At 38.8% G+C, this 12,520-nt stretch overlaps 1 protein-coding gene across 2 annotated transcripts in view; it reads left to right on the top strand.

The window, feature by feature from the left end:
• The first annotated feature begins 681 nt into the window (after positions 1 to 681).
• Positions 682 to 12,520, top strand: part of ATXN1 (ataxin 1) — a 520,605-nt gene continuing 508,766 nt past the window's right edge. For both annotated transcript variants that reach the window (XM_079935510.1, XM_079935503.1), the window contains exon 1: positions 682 to 1,146. The gene's annotated coding sequence lies outside the window, so the exon portion shown is untranslated. The remainder of the gene's footprint in view (positions 1,147 to 12,520) is intronic.

Below are 12,520 nucleotides of genomic sequence, written 5' to 3'. Positions count from 1 at the left end.
ATTTGGCTGCTCCGAAACCCAAAGATGCTACTGCTCAGTGACAATTATTCAATGGGAAATAAGGACACAGATTTTTCTGTGAGCAAGGAGCTGACTCTGCCACAGGAAGCATGGGCACAGGGGATATCATCCCAAATAGAATTTTTCTGTGGATTTAGAGTGAGGGAAGAGGCGGGAGTTGAATCTGAAACTCCGAATGTGAGCTATCTTCAGCACTTGTCCCTTCAGTAATAGGGAAGAACCTTTATAGTCTATTACAAGTTATTCACCGAAGGGATGTTTCCTATAAGCTAAAATTATACATAATGGCCCATCTCTGGGAACCCTGCCTCCCAGATAATGAATATAAAGCTGAAAAACCTTTGTTTAGCTCACAGGAAACATCCTGACCAGACACCCCACCCCCCAACCCCCCCCCCCAAAGCCCCCCACCCTCACCCCACCCCTGCAGGCAGGAAGAAATTAACACATCCCCTCTGGAGGCTACCTGGAACTAGGAAATGTTTTACTTTACACCCTCCCCTTTTAGTATAAAGGAAGCCTGCGTTCTAACTCAGGCAAGGTGGTTCCTTGGAACGTGAGTCCACCATTTGCTCGGTCAGCCGGCTCTCTGAATAAGGTCGCTATTCCTGGCCTCAACAATTCATCGCTCGATTTATTGGCCTGTCGTGCAGCGAACAGTACAGGTGAGCTTAGATTCGGTAATGAATTTTCAAGCAGCTAGCCAGCAGCCTTGCTGTTCGTGGCCTGCTGGCCCCAGTTGGGGAGTTTTCGGCTAAGGTTCTAGCAGCTGCCGCAGGCCACTTGTCCTGGGCTCTTTCCTTCAAAATTCCCCAAAGCAGGGCTTCTCTGGTGGCGCAGTGGTCGAGAGTCCGCCTGCCGATGCAGGGGACGCGGGTTCGTGCTCCGGTCCGGGAGGATCCCACATGCCACGGAGCGGCTGGGCCCGTGAGCCATGGCCGCTGAGCCTGCGCGTCCGGAGCCTGTGCTCCGCAACGGGAGAGGCCGCAACAGAGAGAGGCTCGCGTACCGCAAAACAAAACAAAAACAAAAACAAAATTCCCCAAAGCAGCCCCCGCTTCACCAGCGCTTGGCAGTTGGAGGAAGGAATCGACATTTGGGAGCTGACAGACTCCATACAGAAGGGTAAGTCGCTCTGGTGTGTACAGCCGGAAACTTTTTCCTCTCTGTTTGGGGCTTTTTCTGCAGAGTAAGCCAGTTTGTTTGGGGTACCCTGTTGGAGAGGGGAAATAGTTGCATTTTCTCTTCGTTTGGGGCTTTTTCTCTGGAATAAGCCAATTTGTTTTGTATTTGAGTGGGGTACCCTGTTGGAAAGAGGAAAGAGTTGTTGGACTTCTACCTGATTTTTGAACTGGTTTGTTTGTTTCTTTGGATGCTAGCATTTGTGTGTGCCACTTGTATTTTGTTTGTCTTGAATTTCTGTCTTTAAAAATGGGAAATGTTTCAACTATCCCTAAACAAAGTCCTCTGAGGTGCGTTTTGGATAAGTGATCTGATTACAGCTGAGAGGAGGATGATATCTTATTGAAACAACGTGTGGCCACACTACCTGTTAGGATCTCCACAAGGGGTTTAGAAAGGGTTATCCTGGGACCCTGTGCACCATGTACTACTACCCTTGATGTGTTAATTACATTGTGGTCTCCTGTGTCGTTGGTATATGTAAAACCCCAAGACCAAACTTGAAGGTTTATTTAGGATTTTCTGTTTGTCCTTTTGGGTTTTTCATTTCATTTTGTTTGGTACTGTTTCTCCATTTATAGCCAAATCAGCTTTGTGATATTTAAAACTTTTACTGATGTCAAATGGAGGAAAGGAACAGGAAAACAAAACGAAACACTTTCTGTTCTTAGCCTAGAGGGGACATTCCCAGGAAGAAGAGGAAGGTTCCACTTGGTTCCTAAAATCACCAAAAGCTGCAAATAGACATAAAAGTCTTTTCCATAAATATTAGTAAAAACGCTTTAGTGATCTAGGCAAGTGACCTTGACTTGTCCCATCTGCCAGAAAGAAACCCAATTTGAATCCAACTTCTTTTGTAACTGATGGGTTTTACATTGTTGTAGCTGACTCATGGCTGGAATTTTGGAATGGAAACTGTGAGGTCCCTGTGTTTGTTTGTACATGTGTTAGAGATGTGTGGCATCACCAAAGTTAATTTGTAAAAGAGGTCTATTTAGTTAGCTTAAAGGAAACTAAGCCCTTACATAAACATTCAAATATAAAAGAAACAGGCCAGAATGAATTTTGTGTTCATGTGATCTAGGAAATATTCAGTATTGAATTAATATCTGGTATTAAAGTTAGCTTAAGTTTGTTGGTGTGATTAATATGGACGTGTCTTTACAGTCATCAGCATTAAATAGAATGCTTTTATTGTACCTATGTTTACTAGAAATCAAATAAGACCTTATTATTCCTGTTACAGAGTTTGTCAGCAAGAAAACTAATATGACAAAGCTTTTAAGTAAATAAAATAGAGGTAAATGAGGTGTAAGAGTTTTGCTCCATAGGAATAATTATGTCTTGGGAATGTCTTGAATGTCTATCTAAAATAGTCTCTCCAGATTTTTGTAACTTTAAACTAAGTTGAATGAAGAGAATTCATTGACCGTCTGGGTCATTTTAAATAGAATAAAACATTAGAACATTAATTGCTGGGCAGGTCCAAGTTTTCCTACCTTTGCCTTCCTAGGAGAGGAAGACTTAGGCATAACTTTGTCAATCCGGAAATGCTGGTATGACAAACAGTTGACAATTACTTGCTCCTTGGTTTTCACTAGAGATTAAGGTTTTAAGGTTAAGAATTATAAGAGAAACATTTCAGTATGCAAAGATGTAGAATGTGTGTTTTCAGTGAAGAAGGTATGAGGAATGAAAATGCATTTTGTTAAAGGGAAAAAGGTGGTATTGTCCTAGAGCTTCTGAGGGGAAGAGAAAGTGAGAGACAGATAAATATGGATACAGAAAGTTATGGAAGGTTTGTGGAAGAGGCACACAGTTTTGTCATGGTCAGGATTGGCTAAGATAAGATTGAACTTAACTAAGAAAATGAATTTTAAAGGTAAAGTGGTACGAAGCCTGAATTTGATTCTCTAAGAGGACAAAGTTCTTTAAATATTGAACTGCTTTTGATAACTGTGAGTTTCTTTAAGTGATCTGTATTTGCCTTTGTGATCTTTTATTATCACTGGTTAAAACGTTTTGAAATTTTTGACAAAATTCCCAAAGATCAAATTCTAAATGAAGTTCATTTGACCTCTGGCTGACTTTGGGGTTTTCCAAAGGGTCCCTGAAACACCTCAAATTATTTCCTCTCTCTCCATATGAGAGAGCGTAATATTAAACTAACTAGGCTTATTTGGTATGTTAACTCACGTGAGAAGCATTGTCAAATAAATGGTGATAACACTTCTTAGACTGTATCATATGGGTAAAACGTTATTAATATACACATTCTAGAAATTATATGGAACTCCTAAAATTCTGGTATATCTGGTAAATGATATCAGTCATAATTTTAGTAATTAAATTGTATGTCACAGCAGTAACCAATTTTCTTTTCAGCTGCATTGTATTCCCAGTTGGTTGATGCCAAAGCAAAAAGGCATCATTTCAATGGTTTTACAGTGGCTTTTGAACGACTCTACATCTATTTTGTGAAGAAGCAGGGAAGAATGATGAAATCCTTTATGTGCAAGCATTTGTGCTATTACATCAGAGAAAATAAGAAAAGGAAGAGAACGAGGGTGAGGATATGTCGTTTCAAACCTTAACTCCTCCAGCTGAGGTAGCTGTTCCAGCCTCTGTGGCCATTATGCCAAGATATCCATCCCTTCCACCACCTCTTGTTCCTGTGCAGCCCCAATTCCTGACGCTGGGACTCAGGACTTGCCCTCCTTCTCGGGATCAATTAGAAAAGCCTATGTTAGTTTCTGGGGCACAGGGACTTGGTCTGGTATCACCATCTGAGACCCGATAGGGCACCCAATTTGGGCCAGGAGCCACTTCCAGGGCAGGGCAATTTCCATTGTTATTATGGCATATAGGGGGCTAAATGCAAATGACCAACCAGCTGGACTTCTCAGACTTTTTTTTCATGGAAAGGCATTTTATTTTAAACATAGCAGTGCATACATGTCAATCCCAAACTCCCAATCTATCCCTCTCCCCTACCCTTCCCACTGGTAACTAAAAGTTCATTCTCTAAGTCTCAGACTTGTTTAATTGGAAAGATCGCAACCCTACTTTATGGGACTTGAGACCCATTTCAGACTTCTGACCTCGAGAAATGTAAGAGAATAAGTTTGTATTTTAAGCAATTAAGTTTGTGTTAATTTGTTATACTGACAATAGGAAACTAATACAGCTAGTAAATGGTAAATAGCAGCTTTCTAATAGCTGCTTGAATATCATTTTAGAATGAGCTCAGCATGGGTATGAAGAAAATGGACCCTGTTCTTCGTGGCCTTTTATAGAGGAAGGAGAGGAAGCTACTTTACCAAATGGTTCTTTCAAAAATAGGTTTAGGGGACCAGGGGCAGGGTTTATGCAGGAGGATAGAGGGTAGGTCTCTTGCAATTCCAAAAACATTGAGTTGAGGAAGAGAAGAAGGTTCCATAGAGTTTGCTCCTTTTTTAGAGACAAGAGGGTTAAGAGGCAGACGTGCTGTCTTGACTAGCTGAATTAACCATCTAGAATAAACAAAGCTCTACTCTTGAGCTCTTTAACCACTTTTTATAGAACGTATGTGGCTTACCAGTCCCATCTTCATCTCCTGCTCTTTTTAATGGAAAAATCACTTCCTGACACCTGGTTGTTAGTAGGGTCCCATGCTTGGAGAAGACTGGGGATTACCATCTATTAAAACTTTTTGGTGGACCTCCTGCAATTTTGTCAGCCTATGAGCATACAAGCTTTGCAAACTGAGATGATCTTATCCACACTACAAATGCCTTTAAAAAAAACACTCAGATCAAGCATCGCTTCTTTTTCAGACTACTCTCTGTAGTAGACAATGACGGCTATTGGTTGTGAACTTCCCAACAAGATTTCTTCTCTCATCCTCTTATCAGAGCCTGCCTCCCAACCACAGGTGTAGGAAGGTGAACCAAGCTTGACTGATCAGCATCCCTCCCTGGGACTGATATATAGACACTGGAACTGCTGGAAGTGACAATCCCAATCTGGGGTTATCTTCCCACCATGTTAGTTGAGACTGTCCTGAGAATAACTGTACAGAGACTGGTATAAATGAGAAAAACAGAGCAGAACAACACTGTGACCTATGGCATTGAGTCCCAAGTGTTAATCTCTACATCCCTATCCTATCGATTTCTCTTCAACCTTGTGAGCTCCATGTTCTTTTCAGCTGCATAAGCCAATTCATTCCCTTTTTGCTTCAGTTAGTTTGAATTGTGTTTCTGATTCTTTTGACAACTAAATGAGCACTTCTCGTCACATTAGAAAATATGTCAGTGTGTAAAGGTTAAATTCTATTTCAGTGAATTCCAGAGAACCTATTTTGTCATTGGAGAGCATACTTTTCATAATCCTAATGCTTTTAAAGTTCATTAAGACTTGTGTGATGGCCCAGGATGTGGTGCATCTGGATGAATTCTCCATGTACATTTGAAAGAATGTGGATTCTGCTGGTGTTGTAGGATGGCTTATTCTATAAATGTCAGTTGGGTCAAACTGGTTAATAGTGTTGTTCAAGTCTTCTAAACTCTTACAGATTTTCTGCCTATTTGCCATATCAATTATTGAGAGAGAGGTATTGGAATCCTGACTATAATTGTGGATTTTCCTATTTCTTCTTACAGTTCTATCAGTTTTCACTTCATCTGTGTTTTGCTCTATGAAGTGCATATACATTTAGGATTCTTATGTCTTCCTCTATGAAATTATCCCTTTGCTATTATGAAATCTTTCCTTTTATCTTTCATAATATTCCTTGTTCTGAAGTCTGCTATGTTGGATATTAATATAGCCCATTGATGCAACTTTCTTTAATTACTATTTGTATAGTCTATCTGTTCCATGCTTTTACTTTTAACCTATACGCATCTTCATATTTAAAATGAGTTTCTTATTTGTAGCATATAGTTAGGTCTTGCATTGTGATCCAGTCTGACAATCTCTGCCTTTTAATTGGAATATATTGACCACTTAAATTTAATGTAATATTTTATTTTATTGGATTTAAATATATCACCTTGGCATTTGTCCCATAGGTTCTTGGTTACTTTTTTCCTTTTCCTGCCTTCTTTTGCATTAACTGAGTATTAGTCAGGATTCCATCTCCATTATTGCTATCGTCCTTTGTTTTATTTTTTAGTGTTGGCTCCAAGGTGTCAACTTTAACTTATCACCGTCTATATTCAAGTACTGTTGTTATATCACTTCCTGTATAATGTAAGAGCCTCACAATAGTATACTTTCATTTCTATTCTCCTTTCCTTTACACCACTGTTATCATACATTTGACTTCTATATATCATCAACCCCCAAATATATTTTATTTATTAATTTTGCTTTAAGCACTTATCTTTTAAAGGCACTTTAAAAGAATAAAACATTGTCTTTTATAATTACCCACATATTTTTCATTTCTCACACTTTTTATTCCTTCATTTTTATATATAGATCCAAATTTCCATGTAATATTAATTTCTTTCCACTCAGAGAACTTTCTTTAAACTTCTTGTAGCACAGTACTACTGGCAAAAAGTCTCTTAGCTTCTACTTGTCTGAAAAGTCTTTATTTGTCTTCAGTTTGAAAGATATTCTTAGAATAGAATTCTAGGTTGATAGCATTTTGTTTTGTTTGTGAAGGTGTTGCTCCACTGTTGTCTAAGTTGCTTTATTTCTGACAGGAAGTCTGCTGCCATACTTATTTTGTTATTCTGAATATACTCTGTCTTTTTTTTTCTCCTTGCTGCTTTTAGAGTTTTCTCTTTGTCACTGGTTTTAAGTAATCTGCTTATAATATGCCCTAGTGTCAATTCCTTCATCTTCTTTTGCTTGAGTTCATTGACCTTCTTGAATCTGTAAGTTTATACTTTTCATCAAGTTTTGAAAAAATTTAGTCAGCATTTTTTCAAATATTCTCCTATTCCTTCTTTCATACCTTTCCTCTGGAACTCTGATTACACATATGTCAAGTTTGTCAATATTTTCCCACAGATCCCTGATGGTATGTTCACTTTTTTCAGGCTTTTAAAAATATTTATTTCATTTTAGGAGCTTCAATTGCTATGTTTCCAAGTTTACCACAATGTCCAATCTGCTGTTAATCCTATTCACTGTAATTTTCATTTCAATTATAGAGTTTTTCATTTCTGGAAGTTCTGTTTAGTTCTTTTTTAGTCTTTCCTTTCTATTCTCATCATGTTCATCTTTTTCATAATATTCTTGACCATATTTACAAGATTCATAAAGCTGTTTTAAGGTCCTTGTCTGCTAATTCCAGTAGCTCTGCTGTTTCTGGGTTTGTTTCTGTTGATTATTTTCTTCTCATTAGGGGTGTCATATTTTCCTAGATACTTTGCATGCCTGTTAATATTTTTATTGGATACTAAACGTTGTGAACTTTACATTATTGGTTGCTAGATTGTGTTGTATTCATTTAGTGTGGGACTTCGTTATGCATGCAGTTAAGTAACTTCACATCAGTTTGATTCTTTCATGGCTTGCTTTTAATAAACCTGAGAAACCTTTAGTCTAGGACTAATTTAACCTCACTGCTAGGGAGAGCCTTTTCTGAACTCTGTACCCAATGCCCATTTATTACACAGTCTTTTCCCTCTGACAGGTGGGAATGTGACCTATTCCCAGTCCTATGTAAGCTTGGGAAATTTTCAGCTTCTTTTTGGTGGTTCTTTACCAAACTTTTTCAGCCCCCCAAAAATCAAGAGACCTCTCTGCACATCTCTGGAGCATTTATATTATCCCTCTCTCTCTGTCCCTCCCTCTCCTCCAGCGTATGTCCACAAATGTAGCTGCCTTATCCTCCCTGCACTTCATCTCTGGCTTTCTTAACTCAACAAGACTGCTGTGTTGTGTTTGGGTTTCCCCAACCTGTGCTATGGCCTGGAAACTGCCTCCAGGTGAAAACTGCAGCAATCACAGGACTCACTCATTCGCTTTCCTCCTCTAGAGGTCATCGTCCTGCGCTCCCTATTTTTCAGTGTCTGAAAACAGTTGTTTCATATAATTTATCTGCTTTTCCAGTTGTAACAGCAGGTGAGCAAATTCTGTACCAGTTAATCCTTCACAAGAATAAGCAGGTTTTTTTCCACTCTATTTTGGTGGTGCTGTTTATTTAGTTTTGCTATTATTGTGATGGTTTTTCTTTTGTATGATATATCACATCACATTCAGATGTACAGCAAAACTGGTCTGTAATTGCTCTGATCTCAAGTGCTGAAGACCAGTGGAAGAGAGGGGGGATCAGAGACTAAATTTTAGCCCAATTTGGATGAATCATTCCATTGCATCAGTTTAAACTGTCTCTTGAATTAGCTCAATTTTTGTTTGGATGAGAACATAGTATCCAATCTTTCAGAGTTCTGCATCCCCTTAGGGTAACCAATATGTAGTAGTTTGCCTCCAAAGTGTTTCAGTTCTAGCACTAAAAGTCCTGCATCCTGGGAAACCTCTCAGTTCCAGGGAAATTAAAACAATTGGTCACTACATCCCTCCCACTTCTCTCCTAGATGGTATCTGAGTGTTGAGGCAGTGATGTGTTTTTCCTATCCCTGTGGTTGCAGAGGAAAGATTGAGTGTGAGTCAAGTGAGCAGTGGATTTTTACTAGCCACTAGCCAGAACTAGTGAACAGAGATTCAACTGGTTCCATTCCTGGTTATTCTATTGGAGCTGTAGCAACATGTCTAGGGAGCAATGTCTATCTATTTTTATTTTAATTTTAAATAATTTTTATTGGAGTATAGTTGATTTACAATGTTGTATTAGTTTCTGCTATAAGCAAAGTGAATCAGTTATACATATGCATATACATATACATATATCCACCCTTTTTTAGATACTTCTCCCATATAGGTCATTACAGAGTACTGAGTAGAGTTCCATGTGCTATACAGTAGGTTCTTATTAGTTATCTGGGTTTTTTTTGTCTTTTGTTTTGTTTTGTTTTGTTTTGCTGTACGTGGGCCTCTCACTGTTGTGGCCTCTCCCGTTGTGGAGCACAGGCTCCAGACGCGCAGGCTCAGCAGCCATGGCTTACGGGCCCAGCCGCTCCATGGCATGTGGGATCTTCCCGGACCGGGGCATGACCCCGTGTCCCCCGCATCGGCAGGCGGACTCTCAACCACTGCGCCACCAGGGAAGCCCCTAGTTATCTGTTTTATATATTGTAGTGTATATATGTCAATCCCAATCTCCCAATTTATCTCTTTCCCCCTTTCTCCATTGGTAACCATAAGTTTGTTTTCTACAATGTCTGTGACTCTATTTCTGTTTTGCAAATAAGTTCATCATAAGTTCATACCGTTTTTTTAGATCCCACATATAAGTGATATCATATGATATTTGTCTTTCTCTGTCTGACTTACTTCACTCAGTGTGACAATCTCTAGGTCCATGAACATCACTGCAAATGGCATTATTTTGTTCTTTTTCATGGCTGAGTAATATTCCATTGTATATATGTACAACATCTTCTTTATCCATTCATCTGTTATCTACTCTTGATGACTAGGATATACTTCAGTCTCACTGGCCCAAGGAACCCATGTTCCCATGAACTCACGGGCTAGGACTCCCATTCTTCCCCCAGCCTGAACCACCTGCCCCACAGCCTCAAGTATAGGGCCACTGCGTGGAAGCCCACACTGGCAAGCTCTCCAGATAGCACTCCTAGCTGCCTATGGCATTTCTCCATGAGGCACGCTGGAAATACTTTATTTTATCCCTAACCTGGAAGTTCCTGCGGAGCTTTTTCTGCCTCACCACACGATCAGAGTTTAGCTTGATGTGGTCACCCTCAGCTTGTTGTGAGGACAGGCAGTGAATAATCACCTTCCACAGTCTCAAAAGGAAAGTGGGTCAGCCAAGCTCATCTGTGATCAGCATTTTTCTTAACCTAATATATCTTTCCAACTTGAAACTTGATCCTGGGAAGGGCCGATCTTGACGCATGTCTGACCATTGGTTTCTTCTCTTCCTGGCTCCTTATTTTCTCACCATTCTGGGGAGCTGAGAAAGGTGGGATTTTTGACTTCTTCTTTATCATGTGCTTCTACTACAGACCTCAAGTATAAACTAAAACTGACCCACCAGGTATAACTCTTACAGCATAAAAGGTGGAGACTTTAAAAAATCATAATACTTTTCCCTACCAATATAGCCTAGCTTTCTAGATGTACATATCACAATTTTAATATTAACTCTCTCTTCTTACACTTTAGCTCTAACATTTAAACTCTTCCCTTACCCTCTCCATGCCCAGCCAAAGGCAAATTCAAAAGAAAATTCCTTTTGTATTTTACAATTACATATGATTTTCAAAACTTTACTTTTAACCTTCTTTAGTTTTAGATGTATTTCTTGAGGACAGTATTCTTTTGGATTTTCTTTTTTGAAGTTTTTGTCTTTCTATGAGTTTTGTCCTTTACATATGGGCATAACTGATATCCTTGTCTTCTGTTATTAAGTTTTCTATTTTTTAGGGCTCCTTGCTGTAATTACCTTAAAAACTTTAGTATTATTATGAATATTTTTGTTGGTTGTGATTTGTAAAGTAGACCTCATACTCTTAAACCTGATAGTACAGCGTTTCCTAAGGTTTCATGGGTTGTAAGGGCTTTTATTTATAACTAAAGAATTCTCTCATTAAGTAAGTTTGGGGATTCAGGATGATATAAATTTTAAAATGCTTCTTATTGTAGTTCTTCATATAATTTTTAGTTTATTAATGAATTTTAGGCTCCAAAAGTAGAATACAGGATATACCAAATTTATTTGATCACAGAATCCCTTTTTCAGTGAACCTTTAGTGAAACAATTATTCTATAAAAATTAATTCAGAAATGCTATGCTAGTGATTTCCTAGTATTTAAAAAATTTGTACCTCTATTTATGTGAATATTAATAAATTAAAAGTATCTCTCATCGTCGTCCGTGTGAGATATTCTGTTTCTCCTCGGGTCCATTTTCCATCCTTCTCCAATCTGCTTGAAGGCTCAGAGGCTGTCCTCTATGGCCTTCTACTGGGTTCCCCCATCCTCAGGCTCTCAGCTGGGTCAGTCAGTGGGAGGCTCTGGCAAGAGATGGGAGGCTGTGAGGAAAGAGCCCGTTATGACTCTCCTGGTTCCCTTCCTGTCAGGCTGTGTGTTGGCAGTGCTCTTCTCTTGAAGGCAGCAGCTCCTGATGGAAAGCCAGTTCTACAGTTACTACTCCAGCTCCAGCTCTCTCTAGGTTCCAGAAACCATTCCTTTCCCTTATCTCTTCAGGCTTAGGGGTTGGTAACAGCTACTTGCTGTTACCATTGCCAAGGTGTTTCATCATCTATTGCTGGTTCCACGTAACCCTGTATAAGGTTTATGATAAATCATTTCTTCATTAATCTCTCCTTGATTTCACCATTTCAGTGAGTTACCCATTTCCTGTTAGTTTCCTGACTCATATAATGTCTGTTTATAGTGTTGAAATTAATTCACACTTTCTCACCCTCTCCCCCTTCCAACCACAATTTTTGTTAGTTAATATGGAATTTTAGATGGAATTTCAGAGTTTTCAATTGTTATTATTATCATTTATTTTAGGCTGAGATCTTTGTCTGCAGGAAATATTAGTGACATTTACATTTGATTTCTTCAGTCATACTTATTAATATTATTTAGAATAACTTTTGTTTAAACTGTTTGAAGGCTCATTTTTAGTGATTTTATACTGGGTCTGCTCCATTCTTGAATACTTTACTTTGCTTAATCACTCAGTTACCTAGAGTGATTGTCAAAAAGAATATATGAGTTGTATATTTTAAAAGTCATTGCATAGCTTAAAATATCATTCTGTTTCCTTCTCAAAACAATGCTTTGGCTTGGTATAAAATTCATGAATCACCATCCCTTCAAATCTTCTACATGATTTTTCCAATATCTACTATATTTTAAATAATGGAGAAGTAGTCTGGTGCCAACCCAATTTTTCTTTGAGGCCCAATATGACCAGCCTCCTTCTCATCACTGCCAGCCAAAATTTCGGGGAAGAGTTCCCTGTGTTTCAGAAAACTCCCCTTCCTTCCTCCACCTCTCTGTCCTCTCTCTCTGTTACACACACACACAGACACACACACACACACACACACTTTCCTGATTCCATCTTTACCATGATGCTTGCAAAATAGTTTTCCAACTTTTACTACTTGGTCTCTGGCACTCAACTGTAAGCAAGAGTTTTCTTTTCTCCCTGAATTATTTATCCATTTGTTATCAGTACGGATGCATGATTTCCTGTCTTTTTCAGTGGTTTACA

The sequence above is a fragment of the Stenella coeruleoalba genome (assembly GCF_951394435.1).
Source record: "Stenella coeruleoalba genome assembly, chromosome: 10".
NCBI lineage: Eukaryota > Metazoa > Chordata > Mammalia > Artiodactyla > Delphinidae > Stenella > Stenella coeruleoalba.
Note: the sequence above shows the minus strand (reverse complement) of the source record. Positions and strands in the feature narration are given on the sequence as shown.